This window comes from Spermophilus citellus (genome assembly GCF_964194105.1).
Source record: "Spermophilus citellus genome assembly, chromosome: X".
Taxonomy (NCBI): Eukaryota; Metazoa; Chordata; class Mammalia; order Rodentia; family Sciuridae; genus Spermophilus; species Spermophilus citellus.
The window spans coordinates 66,550,947-66,567,388 of NC_138190.1; the positions used below are offsets into that span (position 1 = coordinate 66,550,947).

At 37.4% G+C, this 16,442-nt stretch overlaps 1 protein-coding gene across 3 annotated transcripts in view; it reads left to right on the forward strand.

Moving 5' to 3' along the window:
* The first annotated feature begins 10,656 nt into the window (after positions 1–10,656).
* The window catches only part of RLIM (ring finger protein, LIM domain interacting), a 30,292-nt gene continuing 24,506 nt past the window's right edge, over positions 10,657–16,442 (forward strand). Inside the window, exons 1-2 of one of the 3 annotated variants that reach the window (XM_081276962.1) lie at positions 10,657–10,863; positions 12,665–12,728. The gene's annotated coding sequence lies outside the window, so the exon portion shown is untranslated. The remainder of the gene's footprint in view (positions 10,864–12,664; positions 12,729–16,442) is intronic. The other 2 variants (XM_081276964.1, XM_081276963.1) reach the window with 2 other exon arrangements.

The following is a 16,442-nucleotide window of genomic DNA, read 5'->3' on the forward strand; positions in this document are numbered from 1 at the left end:
AACTAAATTGCTGTCTGATCTTCTCAGAAATCAGGAGAGATAATAGCTAAATTTCCTGAGCAGGGCAGTTTCAACTTGATGATAACGAAGTTCCCTTTGCTTTAATTCTTACTTTAAAAAAAAAAAGGCAATTTGGGCTGGGGGTATAGCTCAGGGGTAGAACATGTGTTTAGCATGCAGGAGGCACAGCAAAAAAGAAAGGAGAAAAAGAAAGAAAGAAAATTAAACTGATGTTAACCTATCAGTTACTTTTATATTGTTCTGCCTCCCTGTCCTCACTTCATAAGGAAAGTGACTTTAAAACAACCAGTCTACCTTGGTTCTTTGTTTCTGCTTTCTTTGGTTCTTTCTCTGTTCATAAAACCACCTATTTATGCTCAGTTCATTGGAACACATTCTGTTTTATGGAACGAGGTGTTGCCTGATTCTAGAATTGCAAATAAAGTCAATATCTTTTAAAATTAAATATATTGTAATTTTGTCCTTTGACAATACTAATGGAAAATGATGTCCATCTATCCTGATGCCTAAGTGTGATGTTCTATTTATGACTCTGTGCTTCTTGCTGAATCAAGTTCTGGACCAAAAAAGGGAGCAGGAAATCCAGTTATATTTCTTAGTATATTTCTTTGTATTACTGTGTGTCTTTTTCTAGAAGATTTCCTTCAAAAAATGGAACAATAGCTGGGCTAGTGGTACACACCTATAATCCCAGCAAGTTGGAAGGGTAAGGCAGGAGGATTGACAAGTTTAAGGAGAACTTCAGCAATTTTTCTATTTTTATTATAGACCCTGTCTCAAAATAAAAAAATAAAAAGGGCTAGGGGGGCTGGGGTTGTGGCTCAGTGGTAAAGCACTCACCTAGCACATGTGAGACACTGGGTTTGATCCTCAGCACCACATTAAATAAATAAATAAATTTTTTAAAAAAGAGCTAGGGGTGTAATTCAGTGGCAGAGTACTTGCCTAGCATGCATGAGACCCTGGGTTTAATCCCCAGTACTACAAAAAATAAAAAATAAAAGATGGACAGAGGGGAGAAGAAAGAAAGAAATAGAAAAAATATGGAAGAGTCACCCAAGACTGAGCTATACCCAAGGTTACCAAGCCTCTGGCATCTAGAATCAGAGAAACTCCTATTCTTTACTCTTTAAGGAACAAGTTCATTTCTATCAAGGAGGGTTTGTAGGGCTTCAAAATAAAGCCCATCTAAGCAATAACCCTTTCCTTGAAAGCACAAGTGTGCTTTCCAAGTGTGGGAGTAATTGAGAAACCAGGATAGAGGAAGATGATGCTCTGAGTAAAAAGGAGCACGAGGTTATTTATTTTTCTCCACTTAGTGCTCAAACTAGTGCAGGTTGGCCACCATTCAATGTTCAAAAGCAATAAAGGGTTGGGCATTTAATATTTGAAGAAAGGATGCATCTGTTGGCCCAGTGCTTCATGGAAAAAACAAAAGCATTCAAAATTAAAATATTCTGTTCTCAATTCTGAATCATGTGGGCATGTCCAAATCTTTTTCTGCCTAATGTGTGTTGCTTTCCTGAAAGATTGGTTTATAGAGATTTGACAGAGTGTGTTAGCACATAGTCTGAACACTAAAGTCAGAAAGAGTCATTTTATAATTCTGTTTCTTCCACTTACTAGCTGTATTGTGCAGATAAAGTAACCTTTTGTGTGTGCTGTGGATGGAGCCCAGGGCTTTGTGCATATGAAGTATCCACCCTTATCAGTAAGTTACACCCCTAGCCTGATATACTTAAAAACTAATTTTCCCAGCTGTAAAATGGGTTATAATATACCTATGTCACAGATTTAATTGTGAACCTTAAATAAGATACTTAATACACAGCCTGGCACATTTGAAATATATAACAAATATTATTTTTATTACCAGGGTATTTTTAAACAGCATTAAACTTCCTCTGTGAATCACAGAGTTATGGAAGACTGATAGCCATTTTCTCACAGCTGGATTATCTTGAGGGCTTGTAAGAAGTTGAACACTGCCCATGCTTTACTGACTGCATTCTTTTTCTAGGTATTTCCAAGTGCTTTTGTTCCATCAAGAAAAAAGCAACCAACATAATCAAATAAATAGCCAGACTCTGGCTGATTTCTGCAATAAACATAGAGAGGAAGAGGTAGTAGGGGTGGGGTGGAAAGGGAGGAGAGAGAATTTATATTTGAAAAGATCATGACCACTCAAGATATTTAGAAATTACAAAATACACAGAATTTCTGAGGAATTAAATTGCAGAGTCAGGTATTCCATGTTTTAAAATGTCTTTGAGAAAAAAAAATTTGGCTGGGGGTATTGCTCAGTGGTAGAACATGTGTTTGGCACATGCAGGGTGGTGGGTATGATCCCCCAGAACAAAACAAAAGAAAGAAAGAAACTAAAAAAGGAAAAAAATTTCACAATCCTTTTGTGGTTCATTAGCTTTATTGTTCACATTATTGTATGAGACGTTCCTCCTTCAAACCTTGCTGTTACATTGACACATTACCACTCTGATGTGAAAAAGAAAAATATTTTCTAAATCTGCGATTCACTTGAGACCTGTTTTGGAGCTAAGAGATCTGGTTTGTTAGAAGTAGCATGCACTTATCTGGGAGTGGCTGCACATGTCTGTAATCTCAGGGACTCCAGAGGCTGAGGCAGGAGGATGGCAAGTTTGAGGCCAGCCTCAGCAAATTAGCAAGACCCTGTCTCAAAATTTCAAAAAACAGAAAGGGCTTGAGTGATAAAATGCCACTATGTTCAACCTTTATTACAAAAAAAAAAAAAAAAAGCATGCACATAAGAGTCCAAATCTATATCTCTTATTTACTAGTTATGCAATTGTCAATAAATTTTGGTTTTGCTGTTGTTTCTCACTGCTTGGGGCTTCATTTTCCTCAACTATAAAATGCTCTAAGCATCTTTCGAGATCTTTGATAGAGTTAATGTGCATTTTTCTGGTACATAGTAGAAACACAGTAAATGGCAGCTATTATTATTTTAACTAAAGTCTGTCTTCCAAACACTTCTTGGTAGATAACCTGTGTCTGAATCTTTTGCAGGGTTTACTTAAAATCAAAATTCCAGCTGAGCATGGAGGAACATGACTGAAATCCCAGTGACTTCAGGAGGCTGAGGCAGGAGGATCACAAGTTCGAGGTCAGCCTCAGCACCTCAATGAGTCCCTAAGCAACTTAGAGAGACCCTCTCTCAAAATGAAAAATAAAAAGGTCTGGGGATGTAGTTCAGTGGTAAAGTTCCCATGGATTCAATCTCCAGTACCAGAAAACAAGTAGATAAATAATCCTGATTTCCACACTAAAATATCTGAATTAGAATCCTGCAACATGGGCTGGGGATGTGGCTCAAGCGGCAGCGCGCTCGCCTCGAATACGTGCGGCCCGGGTTCGATTCTCAGCACCACATACCAATAAAGATGTTGTGTCCGCCGAGAACTAAAAAATAAATATTAAGAAAAAAAAATTATCTCTCTTTCTCTCTCTCCCTCTCACTCTCTCTTTATTAAACAAAAAAAAAAAAAGAATCCTGCAACATGGATAGAATCTGCATTTTAGTTAAGTAGTCCTCCCACCTCTCCCTTATGGGGGTGTTAAGATATAGAGGGTGGGAATCTGCACTTGGAATTTTTCTCTTGCTGAGTCCTTGGGGGAGGGAAGGTCTCTTGGAAACTGGTGATTTTCAGTAAAAATGCTAAAAGGAGAGACATTCCTATGAAGAGACTGAGAAAGCAGGGGAAGATATTATATTGAAATCACAGCCCCAAAGGGCTCAGAGGAAGATATTGGGAGAGTGGAGAACAGTGCAGGTGAAGATCTAAGTGGATTTCCAGGTGACCTCTATGGAAATGTGAATTTAGGTGGGTATAGACCAGATGGGCTTAAGGCTTTTTTATGGTGAATAAGGAGACTCAAGATAAGAAGCAGAGATGGGTCATCTTGTCTCCAAAGAGAAACTTGGTATGTAGTTGTTTTAATGTCAGAGATAGTCCATAATCAACCTAATCTAACTTCTATTGTTAGAAACAAAACATCTTATTTATTTATTTAAACATCTTATTTTCACAGTTTAAATGAATGTCAGAGAACTCATTTATTAATATAGATTACTCAATCTCCAGCCCTGCAAATAAATATGATCGATCACTAATAGGAGATAATACGTCTTCTATAAATCCATGCCTCTGTCTTTTCTCTTATGCACTGCTTTTAATTAGTTACATCAAGATTACTTTCTAGTTGCTTTGGTATGAGTTGTAAAACTGTTCTGTGCTTTCTAAACCAGAGCATCTGAACCTTTATGTTTGGATAGGTAAAATGGGTGATACTGCTTCACCAGTCAGGTTACTTTTAAATTCCCAAAAAGCCTAGAACAAAGAGAGAATTTCATCACTGTTGTAATAGCTGGGGGAAAAAGGCATGACAGTTAATCTACTTTGAATTCCTCTGATACTAATGTAATTAGCCAAGCATATTTTATTTCTACTTATGGCAGAATATTTGCAATAGTACTTCCTATTTCTAGAGTATATTTTCATGGAGGATAACAATCCCAGTTAATCCAGTTACAGGCTATTTGTGGGAGGAACAATATGAATCACAATATACTCTTTCAAAGAGATAAACTGAGTTCTCCTGAATCTAAAGATTTTCAATAACAATGCCAGTTTAAACCAGGCATTTGCCGTGTGCCTTGGCATGTACACATAGTCCCAGCTAAAAGGGGGTGTTCTGTTGTTAGAAACAAAAGCAATTGTAAGCTTTACTACTAGCCTAAGGCAAATCTACAAGATGCTGTTTTTCAGATTTTTCAGCTAAAAATACCTTCTACAGATGGTAAGAAATAAAAGGGCTCTACTTTCAGGCTTTGTGTGCTTCATTCCCTAATCTTTATTTTTAAGACCTATGAGTTCTATGAGTTGCCTCCTAAAGCATGTTACTGGGGCCCCTGCGTGGAATACATGCATCAGTGTTAGTTTCCACACCTCTTTACAAAATGGATGTAGATTGAACTCCACTCTCCCAGCAGGTCTCTTTTTTCTTTTTTACTAGATACTAGGATCAAACCAGAAGTCAACCACTGAGGTACATCTAGAGACAATTTTATTTTAGGTTTTTTTTTTTTTTTTTTTTGAAGACAGGGTCTTGCTAGTTTGCTCAGGCTGGACTCGAACTTGCCATCCTTCTACCTCAGCCTGATTTGTGAATTGTGCTCAGGACAGAGATCATGTCTTTTGTATATCTAGTCCCAAAGCCTAGCACAGAGCAATGGGGCACACAATACTTATTGAATTAATTACTTAATTAAACAAATGAATCAGAGGGCTGGGGTGTAGCACCATGATAGAGCCCTTGTCTGGCATGCACGAGGCCCTGGGTTTAGTCCCCAAGCCCCAAAATAAATAAATTAAATTAATTAATCAAAGATTATTTTATCTTGTTTCTTTCCATCCTGCTCTCCCCTTCCTCTGGTCAAACTGAAGAATATATTTAGAGTTCATATCTTTAATGTAATGTGAATTCCTAAAAGAGCAAATTTGGTAAAATGGAAGTGCCAAGCAGTAGACATTGTTTTCTGGTTAAATTGACTTTGATCTGTGATTCTAAGTCAAAATATTTTTAAATATTTTCATTAGTACATTATAGTTATACAGAATAGTGTGGTTCATTTTGATGTAATCATAAATGTATGGAATATAATTTGTTTCATTGCAGTCTCTAGTACTTCCTTGTACTCCCCTCAAAAGTGTTTTTTTTTTTTTAATAAAGCACTCCCTGGCTCAGTGACACACACCTATAACTGAGGCAGGTGGACAGCAAGTTCTAGGCCAGCTTCGGAAACTTAGCAAGACCCTGTCTCACAATTAAAAATGTTAAAAGGCCTGGAGAGTTAGCTCAGCAGTAGAGTACACCTGGGTTCAATCCCCAGTAGTGAAAGAGGTAAGGGGAGACAGTACTTAAACTAAATGAACTGGTATTTTGTGGATGTCTTTTTTTTTTCACATAGCCAGTGGAATTTCTTAAAGGGAGTACTGAAATCTTTTTTTTTTTATTTTTTTAAACAGAAAGAGAGAAGTTTTTAATATTTATCTTTCAGTTCTCTGAAATCTTAAAACCAGTGAGTTTATCCACTATCAAGAAAAATTTAGTTTCAAACACATAGCAGCCACCAAACTTTAAAAAAAAAAAACTTTAATTGGATAATATAGCTCCTCTTTTTAAAACTCTTCAACAGCCTCCCATTGCTGTTCGGATAGGATACAAAATCCATAATATGAACTTCAAGCTAATTCGTAATTCATTCAAGAAATATTGATTGAATGCCTATTAGCTATTTTAAGCTTGGAAAATAACAGCCATGAGGGGATTGGGCAAATCCTCAGTTCCCACGGAGCTTACACAAGGAGGGATAGGGGCAGGTCGGGGAAAGACTGACAGACTATAAACAAATAAAATCAATAAACAGACCAGATAAATTCCAATGTGATGAGTGTTGTGAAAAAAATAAAATGGGATATTTGTTACAGAAAATAAGCTTTTTTTTTTTTTTTTTTAGTTTCCCAGGCTTCTCTTAATCACCCAGAGAATTTCTACAATACTATTCCCTCTCCCAAGGCTCCTCCCTAGTCTTCCTGAAACATCATTCTCTCTTCAGGTCTCAGCTAAAAATGGCAGCTTTTCTCAGTTAAAGGCTCCTTTTATATACTTCCATTTGTACACAGGTCTTCTTTGTAACGTTAATTACCTGGATAAGTATCTGTCGGGACTTGCCACATGTAGGGTCTTCTTGTGTGTGGTCTTGTTGATATAGGTACAAACATATCCCTTCCAAACAGCCCAGGTATCCTTAAAATGAACAGAAGGACATTGTTTTATTTTTTTCTTAAAGGTCACTTGATCAAGAGTAATAAAAACCATTTGAATATCACATATAAGTGACAAGGGAAATGCAATTAGTCTGAATGAAAACTAAGTATTCAGTGATTGATTCAGATCATATTTTATTTGCATGTATACTCATCTAGACTTTTTCTAAGCATATTTATGCATACCTTTTAATATAAAAAGTAATCATACATATTCTTTTGTAAATTGCTTTTCTCACTAAATTTATAACCTGAACAAATGCTATTCACTGGGAGCTGGGAGGCACGCTGGGGATGGAAGGCAGGACTTTTAGCAAGATACGCCAGCTCTCTGAGTTATATCCCCAGCCTGAATGCTATTTTATTTTATTATTATTATTATTATTATTATTATTATTATTATTATTATTATTATTTGTACCAGGAATTGAACTCAGAGGCATGCAACCACTGAACCACATCCCCAGCCCTATTTTGTATTTTATTTAGAGACAGGGTCTCACTAAGTTGCTTAGCACCTCGCTTGAACTCACAATCTCCTATCTCCTAGCCCCTGGGATTATAGGCGTGTGCCACCGTTCCTGGCACTGAAGGCTACTCATTTTTAATGCCTATGTAGTAGTCTACTATGTAGAACTAACTGTAATTAACTAATTATTGTTAATTAGTAGTTATCTTTCTTGATTTTTCAACATTTTCATTCTACACTACAATTAGCCTCTTTGAGATATATAAATATAAATATATAATACATATTTGCAAACTTGTTCATTTCTTTCCTGAAAGTGAATTTCTGAATGGAAATTTGTTGGTCAAACAATATGGATATATTGAGGCTTTTGATTCACATTATCAAATTGCTTGTAAAAAGTTATATCAATTTGTACCACTAAGCATACAGATGTGCCCATTTCATTCTTTTTTTTTCTTTCTTTTTTTTTAAATGTGTCCATTTCATAGAATCTTCATCAATACTTAAGTTTTTTTTAGTTGTAGGTAGACACAATACCTTTATTTTTCATTTATGTGGTGCTGAGGATCGAACCCAGGGCCCCACACATGCGAGACACATGCTCCACTGCTGAGCTACAGCCCCAGCCCCAATACTTAATAAGGTTTTTTTTAGGTGTAGATGGACACAACACAATGCCTTTATATTTATGGGGTGCTGAGGATCGTACCTGGGTCCCGCCCATGCTGGGCGAGCGCTCTACCGCTGAGCCACAATCCCAGCCTCTTAATAAGTTTTTAAATCTTGGAAATTCTGATAGGCAAAAAGAGAAATCAGTTTTTATTTTCATTGATTACTAGAGAGGCTGAATATATTTTCATATGATTATCAGTCAAGCATTTTCTTTTTTGAATTGCCCATTTGTGTCCTTGCACATTTTTTAAAATTTTTTTTAGTTGTAGATGGACACAATACCTTTTGTTTGTTTTTATGTGGTGCTGAGGATGGAACCCAGTGTGTCACATGTGCTAGGCAAGAGCTCTACCACTGAGCTATAACCCCAGGCCCTTTGCACATTTTAAAACTGGGATATTTGGGGCTGGGGCTGTAGCTCCGTAGTAGAGTGCTTGCCTCACATGTGTGAGGCCCTGGGTTCCATCCTCAGCACTACATAAAAATAAATAAAGATATAAAAAAAAACTGGGATATTTATCTTTTTTAAAAACGAATTTTTATTTAAAAATTTTAGTTGACTCATGATTCTATTCAACTTGGGTGGCTTCTTCTTGTTTTTAAAACCTTCAATTAAAAAAAAATCAGGGCTGGGCATGTAGCTCAGTGAGAGCATTGGTTTAGATGCCAGAAGGGTTCAACCCCCAGCACTAAAAAAATCAATTCATAATAGTTTATTATTATAGACTAGTGATATTTAGCCATGTGTTTTTATATATATATATATATATATATATATATATATATATATATATATATATATATATATATATATATATATATATTCTACTTGCCAGTTTGTCATTTGTCTTTTAGTTTCATTATAAAGTAACATTACCTTTTAGCTATCATATGTCATGTTGAAATTATAGTTTTTTCAGTTTGTCATTTAACTTTATTAACCTTGTATTTTAACATTCTGAAGCTTTACTTATATTTAGGAAATTGTATTTATCAGTCTTTTCCTTTATGGATTTTTATTATATTTAGAAAGTCCTTCTCCATCCCCAAGGCTAAAGAAATTCACCAATATTTTCCTCCTACTTCTTTGATGATTTCATATTTTACTTAAGCTACTTACACCTCAAGAACATGTCACAGAGTGGCTGGCAGTCTCAAGTCACTGAAGAATTCATTTCACGCATTCCAGGTAAATGTTACAGTAAGTTATTATGAAAACAAGACAAAAACTGATTAGATAGATATATAGCGCCTAAATCATATATCACATTGTCAAAAATGAAAATATCGAGTCTGCTGGTAAGATGAGCAGGATATAAAGGGTATTGTTTTAATGGCTTGGGATGAAATTTTGCTTATATTCCAGGCTCATGAAACTCCATTTTAACTAAGAGGGCAATTATCCCAAAATATATAAGGGCCTACTACGCAGTTTATGGGACTACAACAGTGAATAAAACAGAGAATTGCTGCTCTTAAAGATTGGGGTAAACCAATATTTCGGTAAGTGCCTTACAGAAAACTAAGCAAGTAGGGGCATGGAGAGATTAGTATGGTAGATAGGGTGCTCAAGAAAGGTTTTCTCTGGGGAGGTGAGTATTTAAGAGGCTTGGATGATGAAAGTAAAGAATGAAAAATATGCCAGCTTAGGTCAAGGAGTTGAGGTGGGAAGATGTAGGTTTGTTGGGGAAATAGTAAAAAACTCACCCTGGCTATTGTGTTATCAGAAACCAGAAAAATGAGGGAGGCAAGAAGCACCCCTAAAACCTGGGTAAGATTATTTTTCTTAACTGTGAGGAGGAATTGGATGCTACGGGCACATTCTCCCCATTCCTTCAGGCATTACCATCTGAGAGGCTTTCTTAACCACCCTTTGATGAATTCCACTCCTATCAGATTTTCCCTTTCTTTTACCATCACCCAACCCTTTTCAAGTATTTCAAAGAATTACCACCCTAGATTGTTTTCTACTACTTTTAAACACTGTAATTCCCATTTGCCCCTACAGAATACTTTGTCATCCCTATTACCTCCTTTACCCAAAATTTCTCCCTAGCATTTATCAATGGCTAATGTAATAGTTTTGTTTTTTAAATCCTAGTGGATTATCAAGAGCTACGAGAACTGAGGTTTTAGTCTATTTTAATTTCTTACTTTAAAATTTTGGTCTACTTTAATTTTCTCAACATTCACGACGGTGCCTGACCTAGAGTTGGTGCTCAATAAATGTATGTTGAATTAAATGCAGGATGCTGTATGAGCTGGTCTGGACTGACTGTGTAAATCGATACTAGATTAGACTAATACCACATTTCACGCTCTCTGAAAAAGGCTTCAAGCAGCCAGACGGTGACGTCCTTCAGTTTACAAAATGGGAAAGCAAAGGTTCCCACAATTCTCAGAACGCGAATTTCTCGCCACAATTCAAAATGGCGGAAGAGGGTGGGGCCTGTCACATGGTGGGCGTCATAGCAGCTTTCCTTTTCCAAACCCACGCCCGCCTTGCCGCGTCGTCGGCCGTCCCCCTCCTCTGCCCGCCGAGCCTTTTCAAGGAATCGACTGGGATTGGCTAACTGGCTGGGAGTGGGGCTGCGGAGCCCGGACGCGGCATCATCACTTCCTGTTGTGGGCAGTCGTTTCCTGTCGCTGCTTGGTAACAATGGGGAAGATAATGGCTGCCTGAGCAACGTCTCGGAGCAGGCGCTGGGGTAGAGGCGGGTCTCAACCAGCGACTCATCGGAGGCGGGCTTGAGAGAGGCGGCTGGGGAGGCGCGGAGAAGCCTCAGCGGAGACGGCCGAAACAACCGAGTGAGATCCTGACCCTAAAACCGAGTAAGTGAAGACATGGGAATCCTCTGAGAAATGGATGTAGAGCGAGAGGAAGACAGCAGAGCCACTGCTGCCGCGTTCTCTCAAAATGGCCCGAGTGACGCGTTGTGGCAGAGGCTCAGCGCCGCCTCCGGACCCCAGGCCCGTTGCTGCGGGGGGCTCCGTGGCGTAGTCGCCGCTGCCATTTTAGTTGGGTGGTATACTCGTCCGGCTCTTTGAAGAAGGTGGGTAGTAGTTCCTCTCCGTGGCCCCGCGAGCCGCAGCCCGGGCCCTCCGGAGCCTTAAGAATTAAGGGGAGGCGGTGTTTGAGTTTTGGCCTCGGGCGTGAGAATCTTACAGTGCCTCGGGTTTTTCTCTCTGTTCTTGGGGGGAGGCTTCCCTCTCCACCCCTCGTTTTACATGGCGGGCTCGGGTTTGGGAAAAGGGGTAATATCTGGCTGCTCCGAGTCGGATGCTGGGAACTTTGGGGCCTTTAGATTTTCCCAGGATTTACAAAACCCTATTTTGAGCCCTTATGCAGGGCTTTACCAATTAGGCGCCCCCTGGGGCCGCGATGACATCTTCCTTGAAGGAACTGAGGCAACTGTGGTTTACTCCCTTGCTCTTATAACCCTGGTGTATCCTTTGCCAGTTATCACTGGAAGGATCCCCCCCCAAAAAAAAAGGGAGGGAAAAGCCGTTGCATGTTTTTTGTTTTTCTCTGGGTAAGGTTGGGAGTTTGGCCAAATTATTTTCAAGTTAATTTCCGTTCAATCCTCCCAACAACCCAACCCCCTCCCCCCACACACACAAAAAAAAGCCTAAGGGTCTCTCTGCTTCTGCGGGCGGTACCTGCCACGTACGCCATAGCTAAGTAACTAGTATTAACCGGTTGGGCTTCTGCTTCCTGAATACTCAGTCCCTTTTCCCCTTATGCTGATTAATTTCAAGATGGAGGAGACAGCCACGTTCCTTCCCTAGACAGTTTCACCATACTTATTCCACAGGTTAGTCCGGGAATCTGAGGCCTACCTGACTTGTTATTTAGGTCATTTTTTCGTTTGGGGGCAAAAGGAAGTATTTATATCAGATTGTCATGCACCATTTGCAAAGCCCCACAGTAATTTTTTGCTGGAAATAAGGAGCCTGCAATTCCTGGGGCAGAATTAACTGCAGTGCTTTTGATGATTGAAGAGAGGAAGAAATGATAAATGTACTAATAACCATTTCTTTGGCTCTTCGTGATTACAAAGTAATTACTCATATCACCTCCATCAGGTACATTGTGTTAGTCCTGGAGGACTTGAGAGCAGGCAGGCACAGTTATAGGCCTGCCCCCTACTCAAATAGTTTTCTAAACTGTGAAAATATAAGTTAAGTACCCAAAAAGATGAACCCAAATCCTTCTTAAAATACAATTTTAGGACAGACTCCTCTTATTGAAACATGTCACAAATGTGGTGGTTTTTTTAAAGTATCTTAGTCCCTGCCTTAGCTAGTGTAATGTGCCAAATAAGGCATTGAAAGTGACTATCAGAATCTGAAAATAATTACTGGTCTGATAAGGAAAGGCCTATTTTAAGCAAGTTTATATTAAAAAGTAGATTGCCTCTCAGCCTGTAAAGGAAATCTTATACTAATTCCTGGTTCCCTCTCACTTTCTTGATCTCCCCAAATATTCTGGTACTAATATTGAGTTAGGTTGGGTTATGGTTGTGTAACTAAAATACATAGGATGTGTATTTTTAAAGGATGTGTCTTATTTCAAAAAAAAAGAAATGTATCTTATAAAAGAGGAAGAATAATGGATTCTTTTTTTTTCTAGAGCAGAGTGTGAAGAAAACTAAAATCCAGTTTATTGTAATTCAATACTATGTCATAACAGTCAGGTAATTTATTTTTTGTTGCGTCTCCTGATGATTTATATGTAGAATGCATGTTTACAAATATTTATTGTTCTGTTTTACAGGCCCTGTGGTTGGATGGGCTCATTGATATATATTAGTTGGTGTTGGGCATTCTTCATGATGAGAATGGGTACTTTTCACTGGGAATTCAAAGGGTAATGTTTCTCAGTACCTGAACTCACCAGTGCTTTATCTGTGAATTTTACTCTTTATCAATACCTGTATAGAACAGAAAGAACAAAAAATTATTGCCTTAAATCATTGTTAGAACAACCCAAATATAAAAATAAAATAGCTTTTTAATTTCAGTGAATAGCTAAATATCAGAATATCTTACAGGAATGTAATTTACATTATTGTGTGTGGTGTTTGATTTTTTTTTCCCTTCACGATTCAAAAATCATTGGTATATAATACCCTAATTGATGTTAATTCCTTTTATTATCATCACCATTGTTAAAGTAACCACATAGATTTATTGCCCTAACTAGGACACTTTTAAAAGCAAAAGGAACATTATTAATAGTGCAAACCTGGATTATCATAGGCAAACTGGGATGGATAGCCTAAATTCATAACTAACTTCTGTTGAGGGCTTGTGTACTACTACAAAGCATCCTGAGAGGATGTTAATTTTTACAGAGAGCACTGAAAGTTAAGTAATTTGTCCTCTGTTAAAAAGCTAGTGAATGGTGGAACCTTCATTTTATCTCAGGTCTGTCCCGCATTCAAGTCACCAAACTTTAATGCCCCTAGACCTCCCTGTTGCCCAGTTACATCAGAAATGCAGTGAAAATGAAAAGTTGTAATAAGTCTTTAGGTTATGTTGCACTAAAAAGTTTTGTTAACTTAGCTGGGGGTGGTGATACCTGTAATCCCAGCTACACGAGAGGCTGAGGTAGGAGGATGGCAAGTTCAAGTCCAGTCTCAGGAACTTAGCAAGAACCTATCTCAAAATTTTGAAAAGGGACTTGGAAACAGCTCAGCGGTAAAGCACCTCAGGGTTCAATCCCCAGTACTCCCAGCCTCCCCTCCAAAAAAAAAAACAGGTTAACTGTTAAAAGTAATCTACTTTATGAAGCAGGTGAGACATACCTTGCAATTATCCCTGCTTTTTTGTTGTTGGTGTTCTGTTACAGTTTGTTTCAACTATTAGAGCTCTTGATACAGGTTGGTAAACTTAATTTGAAAATTAGAAAAGGTTTTAGGAAAAGGTTAATTAATAGTAAAATTCCTAGAAATATTAGGCTGATGAATATCTTTCAGATTAGTGAACATGTAGCAAGGTGTTAACTAATACCATAGGTTAAATGGGGTATGTGTATTTATGGGATTATACTATGTGTATATTACTTCTTCCATAGCTCTGGTGGTCTGGGAAATAGAACACATCATTGACCAACCTCCTATTTCCTGGATTTACCTTAGTGTGGATTACAAATTAGAATGTGAGAAGTCTTGTCTAAGATCAGTGAGTTGCTAGAATTGGGGCACTGCCTAGAATGGGGACAACTGTTTCTTTTGTAAGTCTACTTCTTAAAATTTTATATAACACAAAGATTTCTAAAACCTTATGGCCTGTTGATTTCTAGAAGTATCCAGGTTATGCAATACTTTGAAGTTGTGTTGTGTTTTGTTTGTGGATACTTGAGATTGAATCAGGGGGTGCTTTACCATGGAGCTTGGGATCCTTCTGCCTCAGCCTCCTGAGTAACTAGGATTACAGGTGTGCACCACAGAGTTTTGATAACTAGTATAAGATACCAATCATATTTATGTCTTTTTTCTTCAATAATCATAATAGCACCTACATATGTGCAAGACATATCTATAGACAGCATCTGGTGTATACATATAGATTTATGGATCTCTTGTAATTTTACAACTGCAGGTTAAGTTGCTGTTACAATGTTTGATGGTTTAATGGAGTCTGAATATTAATGAACATGAAACTTTCTGGCAGAGAAGGAGATATTTGTGTTAAATGTTTTAAATTTTTTCTGGAGTGAAAAAAGTCCCCTTCCTCCTAATCTCTACAACTGTAGGAAGGAGTTAGCTATAATTTTCATTGATCAAAGTTCCCTTTAATAGTAGTTAAAACTAAGGTGACCATATAAAGTACCCAAACTGAAATACTTTTTTTTTTTTTTTTTTTTTTTTTTTTGGTACTGGGGATTGACACTCAACCACTGGGCGACATCCCCAGCCCTATTTTATATTTTATTTAGAGACAGGTCTTGCTGAATTGCTGAGGCTGGTCTCAGACTTGTGATCCTCCTGCCTCAGCCTCCCAAGCCGCTGGGATTATAGGCTTGTGACACTGCACCCAGCCCAAACTGAAATATTTTGAGAACAGATTAATTATTATTTTAGCACAAATATGAACCATTACTCTTCTGGACAAAACAGGCATATATGGGCATCCCCATGTCAAGTCTATGTAGGAACACTTGTTCAGGAAGGACAATTGACAGAATGCTGGTTCAAAATACAAATTGTTTTCCTCAAATAATATGTGACTGGTGTAGATAATATTTTAAGTTGATTTTTTTAATAGGAAATCTTTTTTTTTACTCTCCCCCCGCCCCAATAGGAAATCTTAAGTTCTTAAAATAGTTGATGAATACCAGCATTTCCAATAATTAGTGATTTTACATTAATAACTTTTAATAAAATTGGGGGTTCATAACCCACTTCAATCTAATGTGTGAAATATGATATGTCAAGAGCTTTGTAATGTTGTGAACAACCAATAAAAAAAATAATAAAAAAATAACTTTTAATAAACACTTTAACCATCTTTTTTTTAACTTCTTGGAAGCAATGAGAGCAGCAAATCAAAATTGAGTTTATGAATAAGACCAAATTCTGATTTAGTGATGTAACTCAATAGAATAACATGAAATGGGTAATGAGATTAAATTCACTAAGGTACTTGAATGAGACGAAATGTTGTCATAATGGTTTTCTTCTTTAACTGACTTGATGGTATAAATTGGCAGCATGGCATGTTCTTCTGTCCTTTGATCTACTTTACTGGAGTTCTTAGTACTCTTGTTTCAATTTAACTTTTTTAGGGGGTTGTAGTAGTCAAAATTGTAAGTTGCTAGTTAATAGACTTCCTGCCAAGAGATTAGACACAGGAGGGACATTCCTGAGTCCTTTTGATTTGTTTTTGCTGCCCTTTACAGGTGGTAAAGATAGAATAATACAGGTGAGGCTAAGCTACTACTGCCATTCAGATGATTTATAATCTCTTATTGCTGTAGTAGTAGCAGTGGTGAATGCCTTGGTAGCATCTTCTGATAGGCCACTGTTAGAAATTCTCAACGAATTGTGTGGTTGATGAAAGGTATCTTGCAATTAGTAGAGATAGTAATACATCAACCTTACCCTGTTTCTTTTTTTTTTTAAAGAACGTTTTATATTTTGTTTTACAAACTGGTTTGTCCTACTCTAGCATGTTATCAAGTTTGGAACTTGGATGAACAGGTATGCAAAAGGTGATGATGCTCAATATATTTTAGTGGTTGGTTGATGTTAGATTACTTTAATTCGTTCATCTAACCCAGCCCTTTTTTGTTTTTAGAAAGAGGTAGTTTCTTCCAGGCTTAACAGACATAGTTTTTTTTTTTAAATCAGCATTTACACAAGCATTTAACTTGATGTTTCAAGATTGTTTTTTTTTTAAGTTGT